The sequence below is a fragment of the Nipponia nippon genome, unplaced genomic scaffold (assembly GCF_047370975.1).
Source record: "Nipponia nippon isolate SJK-2023a ecotype South Korea unplaced genomic scaffold, ASM4737097v1 scaffold_6, whole genome shotgun sequence".
Lineage (NCBI taxonomy): Eukaryota > Metazoa > Chordata > Aves > Pelecaniformes > Threskiornithidae > Nipponia > Nipponia nippon.
The window spans coordinates 68,490,723-68,514,064 of NW_028262380.1; the positions used below are offsets into that span (position 1 = coordinate 68,490,723).

Sequence of the window (23,342 nt, forward strand, 5' to 3'; positions counted from 1 at the left end):
AATTCTCATCAAATTTAATTAATTTTTCTAGTCACAAATGCAGAACATGAGTGGATATAAACAGTGCACACATGCTTGATTTGCATATCTTAAGGCTTAAATAAATGGTGTTTGAACTACCTAAAAGAATTTATTTTACAGTATAGAATAAGTTAATATTGTTATACCTACAACATTCAACTCCAATGTTGGGGAAAAAGGGTTTTGGAAAATGTGCATTTCATGTATGTGCCTGTGTTTTCTAAAGAACTCATTAAATTATGGTTGTACTACGTATTTTAAATATTGACATTTCTGAGTGGGGTTTAATTTTTATTCTGCCAAGTGTTGTAAATTCCTGTTTTGAATCCTGAGGATTTTGGTGGAGGTGGAAAACCACTAATAATTTCTTCTTGTTCACGCAACTTGTATTCACTTGCATGTTTTAACTTGAAGCAGACCTCTTCTGTTGATGCTGATAACACTGTTCTGAGTATAAACCAAACTCCTTTGGAGTTGGCAAGAGTAAAATTTTCTCTAAGTAATGGCAATCATAATTACCTTGATATAAAATTTTGTTTCATGAGGGCCTAATTCAGCAAGTATTTAGGCATGTGCCCAAACACCACTGATTTTTTTTTTTTCTAGTGCAAAACAGGATACCATGAGGCAGCTGATTCTCTCCACTTCAGAGTTTACATGACTTTTGGTCTCAGTAAACGAGATCTGATACAATGGTGATGAGGGAATTTATCAATCGAAAATGCTTCTGATTGAGGGGGGAAAAAAATACTGGAAAAAATGGAGACTTTTCTCTTAATGAATTTGACCCTGAGATTTCATAAAGATTTTTTTATGGTCTGTAGCTAATGTGGTGGTTATGCAGCTAAAGGCATTATCTTCACATCATTATAATGAAACATAACACTAGTATCCTTGACTTTATTAGCCAGGCTTCATTGGTATCTGACGTTATATATTTCCTATTATAAATCTAAATAAGAACTTACATTGACCTGCATTAGACCAAACATTAAACAATTTACTAAGATTACGACTTTGAAAGGGAACTTAAAAAAAAAAAAAAAAGTCTTTTAGACCACCAAGAAACAACCATAAATTTAAGGAAATATGAGGTTTCCACCATGTGACTTCCCCTGCAGAGTTATGCAACAGACTGCTGTTACTTAAAGGTCATACATAAAAAATTTATGGTACATTTTTTAAGAGATTTATAGTGTTTCTATTTATACAACTTATATGTCAACAATTTAAAGGTATAGTATACTAAAATAGCAAATTAAACTCTAATCCCTTTGAATCCTTGATAAAATAGAATGCTCTAATATGTCACATATAAAAGAGGTTTAATAAATGTATCTGTATTAATTGATGTGGTATGTGTGATGTAATGATTAGCTGTTTATTATCTATTACAGATCATTTGTTCATTTTTATCCTGAAAATTAGTTGCAAATGGGGTTGATTAGGGGAGCGTTCTTTGTCCCATAGGCCCACTGCATGATGGTGTAACTCTTTAAAAGACCTCTGCAAGTAAGTCTCAGAACTAACATTATTTCAGTGTTGAGATGAATGATGCCATTGATACTATCTAGACGTCTTGTTTCGGAATATCTTTGAACTCAAATACATATAATTTACCCAAGATGTTGTTGGATTCTCTGGAAGTAAAAATTTGTAGCTCTGTTTGAAGGTACCACCTCTTAGTTATTTGCTGAACTTTATTTGCTTTGCACTGAAATGAAATGGGAGCAGTTACACAGTTACTCAGCCTTAGCTGAGGCAAGAGAATGACAAAGACGACTGAGAGGGGGTAATTTCTCACATCATTAGAGCTGCTTTACCAGTAGGGTTTGAACTCAGCCATAGGAGTCACATTTTCAACATTGCCTTTGCACACTTAACCCATATACTTATGTATATTTATGTGGGAGTTGTGACTGCAAATGCATCATTTTACGCCAGGAGTCGGAGCCGTATACGCAGGTCTGGCAGTGATTATTGATTCTAAATTGTGAACTTTGCATATTAAAATAATGCATTAATTCAAAGGCTCCATTAGGGCACAGTACTTAAGTACCCTAATGCGCCTAAGCACTTTGACACCATAAATATTCATTTCTCATGAAAACAAGTCTTCATAGATAAGCAAAAGTCCTAGTACATGAAAGACCTATGAACATGCTCAACCATAAACACTTTGATAATTCCATTGCCTTTGAGGTCAAATATAAACACAGTACAATAGCATTTGGAGAAAGACACTAATATGGTCATGGAGATTTGTCTCTACCTGGTATTGTGCCCTAGTCTTGTCCTCAGTAAAGAACTTAGGTTCTTTAGTCTGGTGGTGGTGAGTTCCTAAAAATAGGGAGGGGAATTCTCCACAAGAGACAGCCTTTGGGTTGCTGTGCCACCCACCAGGTTTTAGTTACGGAGTCTCTACTGACTTGAATCGTCATATCTAGTCCCTTGATGACTCTCACAGTACTCCTGTAGGGATGCCCGTTGTCTGGGCTTGAAAAATGTCTAATGCCCAGCTCTGAAGATACCATACAATGCCTGAGCGGCCTTTCAGAGCTGGAGCTCATACGGTACTTCTCGGTAAGAGGTCCTCAGCAAAATTACCCAATAGACCTTTGCAGAAAGTACTTGTGCAACACTGGATTACTGCATTTTTTGCTATAAAACAGAGTTATACTGGTTCTGCAGATTCTGGATGTTTCTAAAGTTGTGGTACCTTGTGATTTCCCTTTGCTGACTGAAGAAACATATCGCTATTCCTAAGCTGGTCATCACCCTTTCATCAGCATAATTCATTTCCATAGTAAGAAACTGTTGTAAAGAAATTTGGCTACAACTGTTCCAGCAGAGTTTATAGGTTCATAGGCCAACCCAAGCAGCAATTAATTTAAAAGAAGATGTGATCATTTCCTATCTTTTATGAGCATTAAAGAATACTTTTTTTTTTCCTTTTGGACAAAAAATATTTGACATGTCAAATGACTAGAATAAGAGCTGATAGCATCTATGGTAGTGTTAAACATTAATATCTTTTACAAATAAGAAAATCACAAAGTGTTAGAAAAGAATAACAGGTACAGAATTTAAAAGCTGTTTTTCTTCGTAACTCTAAGTCTAGAGTTTCAGAGAGAAAACACTAATAAAAATTAGTCAGTCATCATTATGATGTCATTCTTATAATTTCCCTTGAAGTAAACTAGCAAGTACAAATAATATTTGTAATGTCTGACATCATCTATGTAGCTTTCCATTGCTCAGCCTTTGGGTTAAATTTAGTGATGTTTCCCATTTGTTAGAGAACACCTTCTGGGGGGAATGGATTCCATTAAGAAAAACCTCTCTGAAGTTAAGCCAGCTTTGTAACTTGTTTGAAACGAAACAAAACAAAACAAAAAACTCCAAACAGGCCAGGAATGATAGGAGTACAGCAGTAGCAATTTGTAAAAAATGTGATCATCTGTAAGAACCAAACTTTCAGTCCTGAGGCTGAGTGCTCACATGAAAAAAGGAACCATGCTTTTCAGTGATGCTCTCTTTAAAAAGAAATAAGCATCAGCATAATTGTTTTACTCTGGAAACAATATTCCCTTCCATGTGATATATGCCCATTTATCATAGTTTGACCTGCAAAGGCTTCTTAGAATCACTCAAACTTTAAAAAATGTTTCAGAATAGCCATAGACTAATTTTTTGTTGCTTGTGCTTTGAGACATTAAGCATTAAAGGATGTTTCTAAAAGTGATTCCTTGTTTTCAAGGTTTAACTTAAAACAGCTAAAAAGTGTATAGGAATCACAGAAAGAGCGATCAGTATTTCCTCAAAACTAGTCTCAGGTTGACCACAAGCACTAACTCACATTTGAAAATCTTAGTCTTATATTTACATTAATTAGAATAATGTCTATTAGGTGATAATTTATGCATAGAGAATGGCCAAACACTGCCTTTCATCTTCCTTTTTCTTTTTGTTCTAAAGTTTTCTACAGTTTTTTTAAATGGTAATTTCATTTCATTGTTGCTCTCTATTAGTGACAGGAGATATGTCAGTACCACAATATTATCGCAATTCTGTGCAATAGCATACGCTAATAACATACGTAAAAGATGAGAAAGTTGTATTTCACGTGAAACAAGTCTTGTTCCACTTGTGGAATAGAGAGTCTTGCTTTTTCTGTCTCTTGCCCACTGAGTCCTTTCCAATGATGTCTGAGCCCTCTCCCCACTCCCAAAAAGGAGCAAAGGAGCAGGAGATGGTGGTGAGACATGATCCCCATTGCCTTCCCCAAACCATCTGTGCTGTTCTGCTCCACAGCACGACTGGCTCATCAGCATCTTTGTCCTTAACATACTTTTGATCTAGACAAATACATACCAATTGAGTTAATTTGTAATGAAATTATCAAATTTATATCGTTATGGAATTATATCTTTCATTTCTAGTCATCTTTCAAAGGGATGCCGTACACAGATGATTTGGACCAATTTAATCCTAAGACCGCTGGTAACTTTTTCAGATAATACATCGCATTACTTAATATAAACTTGAAATTTAAGTAGATAATATTCATTATTATCTTGGTATTGGAAGACTTGGGTACCTGTTTTAAATGGTCTCGTTGTGTACACATGGTGACTTCTGCATTTGAATGGACATTAGCTAACTCTGACAGTTATTCAGCTTCAAAGTAGGAAAGATGACTGGAGTTGTCAGGATGTTGTGATACACTGATTCATTATTCCTTGATAAATGCCAAAATTTTCTATTACCCTCCCTCCCAAAAAAAGGAATAAGGAATTCACCCATTTACAATCTATACTTAAGCACTGAATGGAATGTTTCCTGAAAGAAAAATAGCTAACTTAAACATAATTTCTTCTTCAGAAATATGAGGTATGTAATAATTAGCAGAGCCTCACTGAGCTATGAAAACCATATTCCCTTAGGAGAAAAAGAACAATAACTACTGAAAAAAGTGACAGGCTATACACAATTTGTTATATCTGAAGAATACACATATAACTGCTTAAACATATTTAAAAAGTGATAAATTCACTTCCTCTACAAATTCATAAACTCACAAATGTTTCCTCGCAATTGTTCTTGGAACTGATAGAGGAAAATCTCCCAGGGACACACGAAATGTAGTAAGTGTAATATGAAAATTGCCCTTTCTCATATGAAGATTAAAACAAAACAGATATTCTCCAGAAAACCAGCAGGTTCCCCTATTCTCTGCTCATATGGGCTCTTCCCACAGTCTCACTGCGTGAAGGGCTTACAAACTTCATCAGAGCTGATTGTATGGAAGGAATGTGGACTCAAACATTTGAAGGCATGCCACAGAACCTCAGCAATCCAGTCTCTTGTTAATTACAACTAATATTTCATTATGTTGTGGAATTTTCAGCTACATAGATGTGTGTACACATCTTAGTATGCAGTGTAGCCAATGCCTGCTATTATATTACAAGCCTTGCAAAGTATACGACGTGCATTGAAAGCTGAAATTAGTAGAATAAAACACTGCAGTATGTTTTCAACTTTTTAATTTGAGACCTTTAGACTTCATGATTGCAGGAAGAAGTTTGAGAACACAAATCAAGCTAAAAAGTAAGGAGGCAATGAATTTCCACTCCCCCTGTTTCCAAATGGATTTTTTAAGCACATGGCTTTTAAGCCAATTTCGTGATTTTGGAGTCTGCCTCATGAGTGTCTGAATGGACAGGATTGAAGGTACTTTATATGGCTTATTTAAAAATAACATCCTAACCCAAGCTATAAATCATGATAAGTATTTAATGCCTTATGTATATAATAAATATTCAAGTCTAAGTATCTGGTTACAGCAGTGATTAAGAGTTCTGAAAATCAACCCCTTAAAAGACGCTCTTCAGTGGAAACGCTGTTAGTGGTGAGGCTTCTTTCACACCCTTCTATGCACATGTACAGTTCACAGCCATTACGTCAACAGCGTGACAGCATCTGTCACTTCTGAAGTGTTGTGCACATCTATGGACTTGCAAATCTCATTTGAATATTGGTTTTTGAGACATTTAAAAAATTCTTAAGAGAGAGAGGAGCCAGCCTGATATGAAGCTCTGTACCGTACAGTGGTTAAAGCAACTGGATGGGTATTATGGTGGGAAGAGTGACAGAACGACAAGAAAGATATCTCAGGGGAAGCTATCTCTAGATTAAGGTTTTAATGAGAAGACTTGATCTTCATTGAGCTGGGGAAGAACTACCTCTGGCTGGATAGCCGGAGTCAGAAGGAACGAATTGCAACTACAGATATAGATTACTGCAGACTTTTTTCTTTTTCAAATCCTGTTACATTTGCAACAAAACAGGCAGGGGACCGATTGGCAGGGACAGCTCTGCTGAAAGGGGCTTTGGGGTCTCGGTAGACAGCAAACTGAACGTGAGCCAGCAGTGTGCCCTGGCAGCAGAGAAGACCGACAGCATCCTGGGCTGTATTAACAAGAGCCCAGCCAGCAGAGCAAGGGGATCATCCTCCCTTTACTTTGCACTCAGGAGGCTGCATCTAGAATACCGTGCCTGGTTTTATAGGCCCCTCCATACCAGACTGATGGCGATGTAGCAGAGTGAGTTGGGTGGCTGGGGACTGGAGCCCTTTCCCTGCGTGGAGAGGCCAAGAGAGTGGGGCTTGTTCAGCCTGGAGAAGAGGCAGCTTCGGCAGCTTGTTCAGCAAGTGGGGCAGTTAAGCGTGGCAACAAATACAGAGAATTACATCACTAACGCTAGTCTGGGGTTTTGGCAAAACATTTCTGGGGCAGTTATTGTTGGAAAATCCCAATCAGTAAAAAAATCAGTTCACACATCCCATGTAAAGGTCTAACCTATCAAGCTATTGGTTATGTTGTTACGGACTTGCTCTTTTGCTTTTAGGAGAATTTCTAGTCTTGACCTGAGAAGGTTTCCAAACAACAGTTTCCTTAAAATCAGAAGAGGAATTTTGCACTTGATTCATGGCAGGGACTACAATCTGTAGCTTGCATATCCTGAATAACTTCCCTGAGCATCTGTATAGAGCAATGAGTCTCTTTTACCAAACAGATTTTAATTACACACAATAGCACAGCAGGTCTTTTTATGAGCAAGTACCATTGACTTTATATGTGCCTGTGGAGCTGCTTCTCTGAATTTCGTCTGTCTTATTGTATATTGTGTCCAATATTTTACAATTTCATAACTGTCCCTGGAAGTATATCTTGACAACCCTTAGTCACTGTTGATAGCCTTGGAAATGCTTACTGTTGCATCCAGCCCTGATACAAAGCAGACCTTGCATGTGAGTCTGATAGCATAAATGAGATCCCAAGTCACCTAGCCTTGCAGCATATTCAGAGTTTCACATAAAAGATAATTTTGAGATGTCTTGGTTGGTTCTGCTCCACACAGAAAAGAAAGCAAGAAAATTACACTAGGATATTTCTGGACAAGGAATCTGAAGCAAAGATTAAAGGTGATAGTTGTATAGACTACAACACCAGCAGAGCTAGGACCTACCTGCCCCCAGTTTTATTGATATATGGCCCAATTCCCTATCAAGAAAGCTACATGGCTGCTGTAATTTTTGTAAACAATTGGATAATAAATTCTAGTAGTAGGAAAGCTACAGGCGAATCCTTCATTAATTGGTGTTGAATCAAAACTATCAAAGCAGCAGCATGTAACAGACAAGTGATTATGTTGCTCAAATGTCATTCCTTTTATGTGTGACAATTCGATTTATTAAACTTTTTCATCAGAGAAAAAAGAGAATGGAAAGGCAATATTGCCTTCTCTGAAGTGTATTACTTCACCTATTTCTGCTAGATCTTTTTTTTTTTTTCTAAATTAAATATATTTTTTAGATGCCACCAAACAAAAACCCTTTTCAACACTATTTACTCCAATTGTGTCTTGCTGAACTCGTGAGGATGCTGCTGGGTTATATAGTGACAGTGTTCATTCACCAAAGCACTTCAAACCCTCTTTTAGATACTGCGTAATACCTGCTTTTTTATAGTTGGATAGCTATAAATATTTTTCAGGACAGAATAGAGTAAGGTGAGAGCTCTTTGTGTGTTTAACGATTCTTCCTGAGGTACCTTATACTGAATTTAGTGTGCCATTTCATTACCTAGATTTAGAAAACTTCTCTAGACCTTCTACCAGTGCACTCTAATCTTGTATCACCAGCAAACTCTGCCACTTAGTTATCATGAACTCTTCAAAGTAACAGCTGATTTTCTAGAAGCAATAGTAGATTACACATTTTAAAATTATTTTCAAGATATTGGTTATTTATTTCTTCTATTTGTTTTTCACCTCCTAATTTAGCAGTATACTGGAGGTATGTCCAGAGGCACTGGCATAGAGCACTTCTTCCCTGACTGCAGTCTGAACCGCAACAGGTTTTTTTTATTTTATGACTAGCAATCTCTCATACTACTTTCTTCAGAGACACTGTATAAAAACTTCTAGAAATGTAAACTATTTTTCTTCATTATCTTACTAATTCTTTGACAGAATTCTGTTTGTGGCAGCAAATTAACACTTCCACAAGATGCTTTTTTGACCTAATTTTACAATTCCTTTAATTTTTCTCACCTAGGATTTTTCTAGGCTCTCACTTCCCTGTGATTTGCAAGATGACCTTCAGAGCCCTTTCACAGTCAGACTCGCAGATAATAGTTAAATTTTGTAAAAATAAGTAGTACAACTTCATTATCTCAACTGCTCTAATTTTCAGTTCTTTAGAGCACTTATTTTTAGGGCAATTTATGCTGGTGCTTTCCATTATTTCTCTTCTCCCTCTCTTTTTTTTTTTCTCAGCCTACAGGTGGAGAAATGGAAAATGTTAAACACCAACTATAGGATGTGTCTTTCCTAGTCTCTGTTATGCAAAGCAATCAAGCTGTATCTTTTGCTTTTATACTCTGTTGGTCTAGCTAACCAGCCTCTGCCAAAGACCATCACCTAGCTTGAGGAAGTCTTCTTTTATCACAAGGTATTAAAAATTTCTCTGTATTTTTCCCTATTTGTTCTTTAAATTTCCTCTCAAACCTCAGAATGTTGTTCTACCATAAATGTTTATGGGAAACTCCGGCTTACTTTGCCAGTGAAACAATGGCAGGACATAACCCTGACTCTGGTGTTCTGAATTTATATTCTGCTCTATTAGTGTCACTTGAGTTGAATTTCCATTTTATTATAGGATTATTATTTTTTGGGGGCCTGAACATTCCCTCGTACCTTGCTATATTTCTCACCTTCTTGATTCCTAATTGTTCCAGTATATACATACTTTCTCTGAGTCTAATAAGGTACTTTTAAAGAACCTCCATGCTGCTTCTACGGATTTTAATTTCCTAACTTTCCCCTTCAGGCTATTTCTAACTTCCTCAATATAAAAATCTTCCTTTTTTGAAAAGTACTGTAATACTATTACCTCATGGTAGAATCCCAAGGGAGGATGTTGAACTTAATTATATTATGGTCACTTTTATTTAGGGGCTCAACCACGTTAACTTCCTGAATCAACTCATATATTTTACTTAAGACCTGCATCAAGACTAGATTCGCCCTTTCGGTCTTCCAGAATTCTTGTAGCAAATGATTGTCTTTGGTGTCTACATGCTATTCCAGTATTAAACTGAGAGGACTTAAAAATATGTGCCTGTGATGTACCTGAAAAAGTCACCAAGAAATACTTGTTTATTCGATGCACTTTTAAGAGTGTCTAAAGGGCTTAATTGTCAGTGAAACCAGATGGAGTTTTCTAAATTCAAATATTCCTTCTTTGTGCATGAATCAAACTGTATATTCAGGAGGCCAGTTACACATCTAACCCTGCATGTGTTGAAATTCATGTTCGTGCAGCATGAATTCTTGCAGGTTAAATATCCTACGGTTATTTATATGATTTAAAAATCATATGATTTTAAAATGTGATTTAAAAATCAGCAAATGCAAATTACTGCAAATTACCACAGCTTGAGAGCCTAAGCCCATTGAAACAGCAGTTGGTTCCTTACGTTATAAAAAAAAAAAAACCCAAACTGAAACCCGAACTGTAAACTAATGATTTTGTGACCTGTAGTAAATAGGAATTGTGACACCTTACAAGTGAAAGCACATTATGATGTACAGTAATGCATCTCAAGTAATCAGTTGTCGTTAGGCTAAGATTCAGCCGAAAACAAGCTTTAGTAATGAACTATATGGTCGTTTTGAAAAGCAGATTGAAATACGGTTTGTCTTTGAACTAGATCCACTGCTTCTCTGAACTTATAAACATGACTTTGAAAGAATGTACACTGTTTTCCTGATTAGAAGTCCCTTTTCTTTTTTTTTCCATTACTCATTTATTTCAATCCCAATTTTAAAATCTAGCTCATTAGAAAAGCATTCTCAGTAACAGAAGTTGAAACAAATATAGACATGTGTATCCTCGTTCAGCACAGTGCAAGACAGCTATTACTATTCCATGTTATAGGAACACTAATATTTGTCTGTACTAGACTAAATTTCTTTATTATTTTAAATCCTGAAGTGATTACTCTTAAAGCTAACAACTTCTTAAATTTGCCACGTGAGAAATGTTTGCTTCATTAATGTTATAATTTGTGGTTCACATTTCCAAAGAAAGCTAAAAATAATTTCTGAAATAGTGTGTCTTGCTGACATAAACACAGCTAACTTATATTTTTGCAGTTTCCAGGATTGTTTCACTTGTATAAAGCAGTAAAAGTATTCTGCTCTTTCCATTTTTCTCGTACTATAAGAACCAAGAAAGCAGGAATTTGTTTAGCTCATTGGCTCCATTTATCCTGAGCCAAGACCATGATCTTGGAAACCCTTTAACTTGGCTGAATCCAGTACAAAGTTCTTTTCAAAAAGCCAGTGCAATTAGAACAACACAGTGTATGTTCAGTCTCAAAATTAAGACGATAAAGTTTCAAACAGCTAGAACTGAAACACAGAGTATCATGGACTCAGACCTTTGATCAGTTAAACACAAATCCTAATTCCACTAGTTTTTGATCAAATGAAGGATTGTGTAGTTGAGGACAGCATGAAGAAAACACTGTTCTACCTTTTTGCAAATGGGCAGAATTAATACAGAAAACAAGGAAACATAATGGAAGAAGTGTAAGTTTTATGCAGTCCAGCCTTGGGAGCTTCTCTAAATACTCCAGACAGAGGGATACTGTAATACAAGCAATACCCTTTGCACTTTCTATTTTATCACTGGTTACCGCTGAGTGATAATACACATTTGCTAACCAAATCGGCACATTGCAGAGTCTGTTTTGAAATCCGGTGCTTCATTTTTGAAGCTGTTTTTTTCCAAAAACCTCTCCTTCACTGCCTATCTAGTACATCAAACACACGAATAAGATATTCTCTTCATTTTCTATGAAAACATCTGTACTTGGTATTTTGATGAATTACAGCACTTAAGAAAATCAAAGAAATCAAATGCAGTACTAAGGATTCTAGTTCATTATGTTTCATTTCACCTTCTAAATTGTTCACTGGTTGTTGAAGGTGCATTTTTGTTTTATTGAACGAAGGTAGGAATTCTCAGGCCTTATTAAAAGATAATCTGAGCAGTGCTCAGATTGAGGGTAGAGTGGTAGTTTCTTTTTTGTTTGGGGTTTTTTTTGACCATTCATATAAAGTGATTTCAGAAGTTACTAGTTAGTAAGTAGCTAAGTAAGTTCATTTCCTTTAGTCGTTTGCCACTGTTTCATCCTTAGAATACATACTGCTGGAAGCTGAAATATTTACGCAGATACTAAAATATAATAAAATTTATACACATTGCTGAAATGTATATAGATTTTATACAAAATAGAGGATTAAATGAATTGTATTGAACTATGTTCCTTCTGTTCTTTTATTTGGGCCACGTACATATTTAACATAGTATTTCAAAAGCAAAATTATTAAAAGGTCCATATAATTTGTAAGGAGAACGTAGCTCTACAAGAAGTGCAAAATGTTGCAAGTTGCAAAATACTGACTCATTAAACTACAGCAAAACCACAGTTTTGAATGCTTCTGCTTCAAGAACTGAAATTACTTTTAAATTAAGTAATCGATTACACATTTTTTTACCAAGCATTTGTAAATAAAGGGTTTGATCCAATTTTATCTGTGGCCTTCCCAGCCCCGCAGGCCTTTGGAGAAACATGGATACTGTCTGTGAAATAGTTTTGATTTGTCCCAGTGAGGGGCAACCTAGCGGAGGGGGTAAAACCTGACAGAGGCTAGTTTCTATTAGGCAGTTCCCTAATGTTCTCTACTTTTGGACTTGTCTGTTGCTTCAAACATTTGCCATGACATTTGGAACTTGACTGTATTTGGCAGGGCTGCGATCTGTAACTGTAGGGGCAAATTTGAGTAATCTCATAGGTGGCTTGTTAAGTTTTATTTGATCTTACTGACTTATTTACACACGCACACGCATGCTTGTTAGATGAGACCACTGACTTGTTGCTCTTTCCCTCAAAAAGTCACTGTAGCAATAGTGTCCTGGTAATATTGTCCTGTCATCTGCTGTAAGGCAATTATGGGGAAGGAAAACAGCAGGAATGGAAGCTGCCAACATTTTGCATTGCCTTTCTTCTAATCTGAAATTCTATTTATTTGACTAGATCTTTAAAGTGTTCATGCATTAGCATACCCAAACACTGTCTGATACTTGATAAGGAGAGTCAATAGTGCTTAGTCGTATCTTTAACTAGGCTCCTGTGAGGTGTACAATATTATTTTACATTCATTAGTCACAACGAAGCCTTCAATTTGTATGGTATGTGTTTCTTCAAGTAAGAGCTTGAAATGATGTGCTGAGAGGAGCTAACCTCCTTCTAATGTGGTTCCTCATGAAAACTGATCACACTTCCAAAAAATGATATAGATACTTCAAGTTTAAGTAAGTACTTTTCCTATGTAGTGTAATACAAAAAAAATTCTCTTCTCCTTCACACTACAGTGTGACTCAGATCCATTCATCTACTAGCACTTCTGGTATGTTGTCTCGGGGTTGTTACAGTGATTGAGAATCTAGCTGATAGAGATTCACAGAATTTTTAGGAATGTCAAAAATATAACAGTTTTTGGTGATTTAAACCCTCTTTTATTTCTTTTCAAGGCATTCAGTTAGGATAAAAATAATGATTATTACATAAATTAAAGTTGTTGCAATTCAGCTGTAGGGATTGCGATTCAATGCCAGTGAAGATAGATCAAGGTTTTAAAAAGTATCTGCTGTAAATTAAAAGCAAATGGTTGAAAGTATTTTGCAGACCTCTCTCCCACAGATTGTATATTCCATTTTCCAAATTAAATCTAAGAGAGAATATTACTTTATTGAGATTTATGGAATAATTTCTTTAAAAATTCCAGCAATATGAGAATGCAGGCAGACACTGACAGTGAACAAAAATAAGTGTCAGCTACTAAGTGGTTTCATCTTTTGGAGGTTTTTTTTTCAGTAATGGGAAAAATTAGTTCTGACTGGTTTTTAAAACTAAAATTATATATAAACCATTAAATCAGGGACAGATCATTTGTCCAATTTTAACTGCAAAGGGGATAAAATGGGTGGAAAACATGATAATATACCAGTGCTCCGCTGGAGGAAGTGTTCCTCCCTCAATCCAACTTGCTGATCCTGTCTAAGGAATAGGACTTAAGAGCTTGGGAGAAAATGTGTGTAAGAGGATATAGAGGAAAACTGTTTTGTGGCATCTGGGGGAAGTATATATAGGAATAGCAGTTGGGCTGTATTAACTATGAAAGTATATATATTATTCATTTTTTAACCTCTTTCAAGACAAAGACATGACCCATTTTCTGTATGGCAGAGTACAAGGGATATAACACCAAAGGAAATCATATAGCTATGACGGACAGGAAAGTACATAGAAGAAGTGTCAAGGACACGGTGCTGGTTTTGAGAGCTCCAGTGCTTCATGGGTTCCCTGAAGTATTCTAGGGCCTCATTACAGATTTTGGGGTGTCCAAGAGCTTAAAGGGATGATGAATCTTGGAGCCTTAGTGGACTGTTAAACCTCCTCCCATTAAAGAAAAACATGTGGTTGAAACTGTGTTGGCTAAAAACCATGGAATTTTCTGCGTAACTTTATTCCTTCTTTGCCATTTTCTGTTGGATATCATGATTTGCCTGTTATATTTCAGCAAACGCAATAATTTCCTTTTAATTAGATAATTACCATGTTATTCATTGGTTTTGATCACTTCTAAATTCAGCTTTTGGTTTTAACAAATGCAGTTTCAGAAGATGATGGATCTTTACATTTTTAAAACCGCTAAATGTTCAAAAAGGATTTGTACACATAACAAAATTAAAGTAGGGATTATCTAGCACTGTGTGTGGGATACAGCTATAATCTATACAGTGCATGGAAAAGAAACTGGCATTCTCAATTGCACTGCACACATCTCAGTAATAACAGGGTATGAGGCATACAATTTCATGGAACACCCACAATGAAAATTATTCTTTCCAAACAGAGAATTGTTTTGGAATAAGTTAGGTTAATTGGCACCATGGGATTCCTCTCAAGGAAACACAGAACATTAAAATCTACACATGTGCATGTAAAATGATAAAGTATTATCTTCTTTCCCCTCTCAGCTCCTCAAATCTAAGACACGCTACCCAAAATCAACAGAAACTATTATGTTTTGTTGATTCAAATTTCCTTAGAATAAACTGGCAATTCTTCATCTGGTCAGCTTACAACCTGAGAGTCACTGCGCTGTTCCACAATTGCTAGCTTGGGTATGGTTATCTAGTGCAGTCTCTCACACAAAAGTAGAGGTCTCTAGAGCTTTTGGCACATGCCTTTCAGAATTGTAAGACTCTCTCTTTTCTGTGCAAGCAACAGAGCTATATGGTGGTAAGATACAGACTCTTTCAAAGGACTGTTGTGCCCCTATTAGGATTAGAACCAAATCTGCAAATGGTTAATGGGAAATCCAGACACATTTCACTGTCACGATACAGTCCTCAGTTAAAACACTGATTGTATTTTACAGTTTCTGAATACAGCTGAAGAATATTAAGTCCTCACAAAAATATTATCACCCTCTCAAAAATCATGAAGAACTTATCACTAGTAAAGAAAAAAATCTTTCTTTTCGTGAAGAAGGCTGAATTCTCACGCAGGCTGTTGTGCTGGGTGCATTGTGTCTATTTCATTTGTGTTTAAGGTCATTATAAATGAGGACATTCTACTTGGTTTATCTTTAAAGTGTCCTGTACTTCCACATTTGGCCATTTGCACACCTTAACCGTTCTTTCTTTCTGAGTTTTCTGCCCCAATTATGTCAAGACATTTAAAACCAATTAATTGTGATTCCTAGTGGAGAGGTCACAGGTGAGGTGTGGCCTCAGAAATTATGTCTGTTGTGCTACAAGTCTGGCTGCAGCTCTTCTGGCCTCTCGAATGAGTGAGAAACCCCCGTGTCCTGTGACCCCACGTGACTTCACATGTAAATCCTGTGCTGAAGGAAAGCTGAGGCGTATAGTGGTTGCCTTGTCATTTTTGCAACAACACAGGCAATGTAGCATTTCAGCTTCTCACCAAAGACATCCTAGAGTCTCCCCTTTCATACTCTGAAAGAGGAGTTCCAGGACACCGAAGAATACACCAAAACGTATCACTATTATAAAACGTATCACTATTATGTGCCAATAATTTTATTTCCCTTGCCACTCCGCCTGGGCCTACGCACATACCTTAAATGGACTTAGCATTTAATTAGTCTTAGAAGTACAGCAGCAAGACAGCAAATAGAATTTGCACTCAGCATCAGTGGAATTAATTGTAGAATGAAATGAAAATGAAATCTTACACTATTCATAATAGGATATATATTATGTTTATATTCTAGATGCTAACATTGTTATTTTAGAGGACTATCCCTATTTTTCATAGACAGATGAGAGCTTGGTCTGGTAGAACAAAGAGGGTTTACTTTCCAGAGTCTTCACAGAAAACATTTCTGAGTAACTCCCGAGAGTTGCTGGCCCATTAGGTTGAAGAAGGAAGAAATTTAGGTAGGATCTCCCAGTTCTCCTTCCAGCCCTAAAGCCTGGAGAGAAGTACATCCTTCTGCTGCTCCCCTTTCTCTCCATGCATCAAAGCAATCCCCTGTTTGGGAGTAATTGGTTACAAGTTTAGTAGCCACTATAAGTTTGGCTTTCTAGGGAGCAGAGAGCAGCAGATCACTTCTGCTGAGAGTATAAACTAGTGCTTAGTGGAGGAGAGCCCAGCGTGCTCTGTGATGTCAAGGCAAAGAAGTAGTTCAAGAAAGGTTCATTGATTTCACCCTCATCCATGACAGAATTCAGAGGAAAATAAATGGATTGAAATTACTGGACTTGGATGGAAGGATTAACATGCACTGCGTGAATTGTGGGTCTTTTGTCAGTAACATAAATCCCGTGGGTATCGATGGACAGTGTATGTGTTAACTTAGGTCTGTATATCAACATGACGCAAAACCAAATGTACATATCCCCTGTCAAGAGGAATATGGGAGAAGTTTTATCAATGATAGAACCGAGCATACAATTCAGCAAATAGCACAAACAATCTGGTTCTATTCACACACTAAGTTTTAAATAGAGTTTATCACTGGTTTATTGTAGTTTTCTGTAGCAGCAGCACTCCTCACTGCAAAGGCTATTGTAAGCTCCTTGAAACATGCTGTGCCAGTGCTGGAGGTAGTGATTTTTTAAATTTTTTTAATTTGTATTTTATATTGAATGATCTGAGTAATACGTATTCATGTGATTAAATGTTATGTCGTGATACAAACATGAAGGCATAGTAGAAGTTTCACTACTAATCCTTCATTAATGCAAAAAGGTGCCTATGGTGACAAGGTGCTCATTTGACCCTGAGAAGCTCTGGAATAATTGGCTTGTAGCAGCATAGTTAGCATATTTAATACCTGACAGTTTACTTTCATAGTCTTATACTGAATATATGAATTGCTGTGTTCCACAGCACTCATCATGGCATCACAGGAGATTCCTATCTGAATCACTGTATCACTCTTGAATAAGACTTTGCAGAACTGAAAGTACTTGTGCTCTGATATAAAAACTAACCAACATACAGTAAGGAATATGTCTAACTTTTAACTCTTCTTAAGACTATTACTTGGAAATTTGCTGAGCTCACACTTAAAATAATTGTTGTCAGATACTTCTATATTTTTTCCTTGCAAAGAGAATTGGCTGTTAAAATATTTACAAGGAATTATATAGGAATACAGCATTTTAAAAACTTTGGGAATTAAAAAACGTATAAACTAGTCTTACTGAATAATTTGAAAGTAAGATGACATAAAAAGGTGATTATGACCTAGGATTTAGGGGAAGTTTCTGTTAAAATTTAAGTGTTTCTGACAAGGAGAACCATACTCTTAGAGCAGAGAAGAAGGTGACAGAGGTCAAGGAGTCTAACTCATATATCCTTAGCAGTGATCTCCAATACCATTTCATGGAGATTTTCTGTCCCTTTTCCCTTCCCTCCCCTGCCCTGCCCTTTCCTTCCTCAGAAGCTTTGGCCTTTATCACAGTATTCCCATGAGATGTACTAAAAATATGTTATTACTAGCTCAAAAAAAAAAAAAAAAGGTCTCTACACAAGTACAAGTGGTAATTCCATAACGGCAGTTTTAAGGATACCCATTTTCTAGGGGTTTCTACTCGAGGCACTGCGTCAGGCAAAGTGCAACAGAATGCAGCCATTCTTGCTGGCTGCACAATTTCTGACCCTGTAGTCAGCAGATCCACACCAGAGCTTGGTCACTATCAAAAAAAAAAAAAAAAAAAATAGCAATAAACTGAAAATAACCTAAGGATCAGAGATGACAAGCAACTGAACATGAAGCCCAACTGCAATTCCATACCTAAAGAGCTAATTCAGTCAGTCGATTTATAAGTAGAAAACTACTCTGTAACTACAGGGGCTTGATTTTACCATTAGCAGTAGTAAGATGTAAACTTGGCTACTTTGTACAGTTCTGAGGTCCTTCATTTAAAAGGATGTTGGGAAGTTGAATGATTGTAGGGAAGGACCGCAAAAATAATTTAAGGACTAACAGCTGCAGCCCTAGAGCTACTTAGCTTTTCAGAAAGTATTTTGAAAGATGATTTTAGCATTTAACTCCCAAGAGAAGTGGTAGGCTCTTCCTTTTTTCGTGTTGCCAAATCACACCTTGATGCCTTCCCTTCCGAACAATATATTTTATACCAATACATGTTTTGGGGCTCAGGAGGCAAGAGAGTGAGTGAAAATTGATGTAATAGGTTGTGCTACATTTTATGGTGGCTGCTACTAATCTAAAGGTTTCCAAATCTTAAGACATAATACAGTTAATAAGATAAACTACAGCCACAGGAGTAAGGAAATTTGGAGAACTGCTAGAGCATTCAGCGTTTTTCTGTAAGTTAGATACAATCTTGAGTACAAGGTGACTGATCTTGTAATAACAACATATTCAGCACTGCTACATCTCAAGAAATCATTAAATTCAAGTATTTAGAATGTTTTGGTCCTGTTTTTTTCTGCTGAGCGCATTATGGGATAAAATCATATTTGCCCGATACTTTTAAAGCATTTAATTATTTTGCCTAACTTTTTGACAATAGATTCAGATAGATCCGGACTATTTTTTCTTGGTAATTGATTAAGGTCTCCTTAAACAGCCAGTGAAATCAAATTATTACAATTATTAGTTCAATAGCTTCTCATTCAAACTTTCTGCCTCTCTTCCACTTGGCAATACTTTAAGACAAAAAGAAAATAACAGTAGTGAAAGTCAGTCCGAAAGAAAAACGGGTACTAATATTTTCATTAAAAAATTGTCTTTGCTACATAACTTTGAAGGAACAACTGCAAAATGTTGCTCTGTAACTAACAACTCTCTTCACCACAACATAATGGAGCAGTAAATCACCAGAACAGGGAAGCAGACTTTTAGGTTTTTTTTCTGGTAAATGCTTATTCTTTTCTTCTACATACATGCCACATACTCTGTAATACTCCAAGACTTTGTAATATTAATGGGCACAGGTGATGGAAGCAGTATTTTCTCCACTATGCTGGGCTATCTATTCCTACATAGTTGAGCCCAGGTGCATGTCCTAGCTTCGAGTTACAGGTACATGTCTCACTCATGTCCTTACTCAACTTTGGGGCAAGACTGAGGTGCACAGCTTCCTTCTTTTCACTACATTCTTGAGATAGGGAAGAAAAGGCTAAGGGTGACAGGAGGGCCTTGGCCAAGTGCCCAATCCATCCACACATACTACGATACTTATGTAGCCAGTGTGACATAAAATACATTAGAGAGGGCTACAGATGTTGAATCAGCAACTTCTTCGTTAAGATCCATTCATGGCTTCCGACAACTAGGTTGAAAAATAGAAGATCAAAAAAGCATTCCTGCTAACTGTGCTGTCAAAGAGGATTAGAAACTGGGAGATGTGCAGAGAAAAATTGTTTCTTAAGCTCTTCAGAGCTTTTTTTTTTTTTGGTTTTTTTTTTGGTTTTTTTTTAATCTTCAGGAATCCTGCATCTAATTTTCTCTTGAGTAGGGCCTCCAGGAAGCACAAGCTACCATCATCCATTCATGGCATCTCTCTGTTATGAAATACTTCTACACGCTTGTGCTAATTCCCTCTGAGATACTGGCAGCATATAAAATTATCACTTCTTCTCTTTCATTTGAACTCCTTCAAATTAAATCACATAACTGTCAGTAGATTTTAACTGCAGCAACAATTTTCAAGCAGAGACCTCAATGACTTCAATGAACATTAGAAGCCAATGGACCAATAAAGCATATGCATCAGGTTGTACCACTCTTCTTACTTAATTTCCATTTATATCCACAGACCTTCACAGGAGTGACCGACACGAAGCAACTCCAGATAATCCTATTCATGTACTTAGGTTAGCAGGACCAGCGAAGAAGGCCTACAAGCTTGCTCACAGCAACGTTACGGGCTCTAAATGAATTTCATCAACACAGGGACCATTAGTTCCATTAGAGGAACAAACCAGCATCTGTTTAGGAGGGTATCGTGGCTGATTGCTATATAATGCAGGCACCTCTCTTCCTCTGTTTTTGTATATTGTTTTCCCCCTTACCTGACTGCCAGTGCTGTGATGAGCGAAATGATGTTAGTGAGATCAGAACTAAAGTCCAGGATTATTTTTATGGAGGAAATATGTCATTTCTGTTTCTTGGTTATATCAGCCTCAAGATCGTTTTAAGTATATTCTTTGGAAAATCATCATGCAACAGATTTGCTGCTTTGCGACAATATGATTTTATCACTCCTAAATTTCCTCTTTGCATTAGAAAAAGAAGAGAAGATCAACGACCACTATTTTACTCCATCTGTCAACATTAAAAATATCATCTTGGGATAGCTGTCCAAAATGCTTTTCGGAGGTATCAACTTAAATCACCTTTCATTCAACCACAGCTGCTTGATGATTATTATTATTTACTGGATACAACATATATCTATAAAAGTTTGAAAAAATGTTTTTAGTATTGTCACTAGTTAAGTATTTGTTCATATTTCAGATACAGACAAAAAGTTCACAGAAACTGCTATTTTCAGACACTTGGGTATAAGAGAGGAAATTTTTACACTTATTTTTAGGGAGAAAGTATTGTTTGCCTTTTCTTGCTACCATTGCTCCAAGGTTGGAAAAGAGGTGAATAGTTTTTGTTTACTTCAATGAAGAGTCTCTGTGTTAGTTCAAGAATAACATTATATGGATGATGTTATACAGGAATTGACTGGATATTTGGGTTAACATCTATGAATCTGTGTAAATGAACAGAGGACTCAAAAAAGGCAACATGTTACCTTGGCAAAACGCTTCGCTGGAACATATGGGCCTAAGTTTGATTAGGGACAACTCAAAATTCATTGATTTCATTGTACTTTTTCACTTACACCACTATAAGAGAAGAATCAAGTACATTGAGCAAAATGTATACATACAAATTCATCTGTCTGACACTACAAGCATTTCTTGAGTAAGCACAGAGGACACACTCAGCCATTCTCACACTTTGCATGTGGATGCAGTTTTTAGATAATGTTGGTTTTTTTTTTAATTGCTGGCTGTACACTATCTGCACTGCCTGCTGGAAATTTGTCTATCCACATAGTATTCTCCATTACTGATTTCTAGTTTTGAAGTGTATAACAGGTAAGTAAAATCAAATACCCTTCAAGTAGTCTATTTTGATGGAATAATTGCTACCGTTGTCACAGTGATCTTGCATTCTTGTAGGTAAAGGACCATGGACAATGATTATGGGAATTAGACTGCAGGGAATAAACATAAAAATGTTTAAGAACCCTTGTTTTAAAACTACCATTTGGATTATGTGGGCTTTGTTTTATTCTATTTATTTATTATTTTTTATAATGTACTCATTCCTCAGATTCTTTCCCCTTTCTATTTAAAGAGCTGAAGTATTGCTTCTAGGCACATTCCCTTTCTCCTTACCTGTGAAGTACATAAAGCCTCTGTTCTTGCCAGCCTGCATTAAACACTGCAATACAATTATCCTCAGTCACTGGACTGTTATCTCAGGGAATTGAATTAGACTTTCTAGCTTAGAGAACATCAAATTATTTACACAAAATGTTACAGTTGAAACAGATCCAGTTTAGTATGTTATATGATGGTTAGAGTAGTAAAGACTAAAAAGATCAGGTCACTGATTTAAAACAGAACTAAAAGTTGAATCTGAATCTGAGGGTAGCTGTTGAGAGTCTTATCAGGCAGGCTATTGCCTATTCAGAAGCATGGAAAATCAGTTTTCCATTTAGCCTTGCCTCTAAGTTTCATCTGTAAAAGTTTCCTTGAGGAAGGTTTGTTTGGGACCGATAGCAGTTCTGTGGAAAGTTTCAGTGTCAGTTTTTCACAACTGGAAACTATCAGAATTTTCGGTTAAGAAATATGAAACAGCCTTAGATTGATGTTCAAAAATACCCCTGATAAGTCTCTTCTGTTTTGGTATCTTGAACATAATGGTTAGCTATAGAGGCAGAAAGGGAAGCATTCAGGAAATCACAGAATCATACAAATTGGTTCTTTTCCTGAAAAAGGTGTAATATATTTCATTTCCCTCTCTCTCTTTCAACACAAACCAAAAACCTCTGAGATTCCCTCTCAGAAAAGACTATCTTAATTGGCTTATTGCCCTTATAGCTGAAACACAAAATGATTAGTTAGCATGTGCGATGCATTTTAAATCGATATGGTTTGTCACAATTATTATTTAAGATTACTCTGTCAAGATTATGTCAATATATCTTTCATCCATGAAGGCTCTATGATATACTGTCCTGACTGTTCTAGGCAAAACCTGATTACAATTTAAATTTGCTTTATATATCTGGATTTTACTTGCATTACCACTCTAAAATGTGACAAGAAATCAACATGGAACACCACTTAGGACATTTCCAAAGTAAAACATCCCCCTATAGACTTAGGAGTTTTCCATTAGTACTTACCCCATACCTAGATGTAATTTCTTACCTCCACCCTCCAATGTATTCCCATCAGTGCCCATTCACCATTCACTCCCCTGATCATGAAAGTCTTCCCATTAAACAGGATGAAAGCTGTTGCACCAACCCGCCCGCATGGCTGAATTTAGAGGGTCAGTCACTTTTTACGTGCACCTCAAATACATGCCGTCTTAAAGCAGCCTCGCACCAAGGGCAGCTTGTTCCACATCTGAGGTTGAGCTAAGAGGGAGCGAGCACCAATGCCCCTCTCCCGGGGGTCCCGGAGCACCCAGGCCCCCTCCTGTGTCCGGCTCCCGGGGCATCGCTGAGCAGCCGCAGGTCAGGGAAGGCCCTGAGCCAAACTTGCTCCCACTGGAATCACAGCAAAACTTGGCTGAATTCAGTGGGATGGAAATGAGCCCAAAGGATGAAAATACAAAGATAATGCTGTGGGGTGCTAGTGTTGGATAGTTTCTTCTGAATTTAAAGTGAGGAAAAAATGAAGGGCAAGAGAAAAATGTGATGAGAATTATAAGATGCTATGGTTTCCCTTCCCGAAACAAGGAGGTTTTCACTTCTTTGCCAGATAGAACTGTAGTGTCTATTGTCATTACTCTTCCTTTTTATTATTTAAATTAAAATAATTTCTGAAAAACGTTTCTTCCCTTTTTCCCCATATACAGGCTAAAATATAAACAGGTAG

The 23,342-nt window shown here is 36.7% G+C and overlaps 1 protein-coding gene across 2 annotated transcripts in view; it reads right to left on the minus strand.

Annotated features, from left to right (window-relative positions):
- The window catches only part of HHIP (hedgehog interacting protein), a 74,952-nt gene that overhangs the window by 35,207 nt on the left and 16,403 nt on the right, over positions 1-23,342 (minus strand). The window lies entirely within an intron of this gene.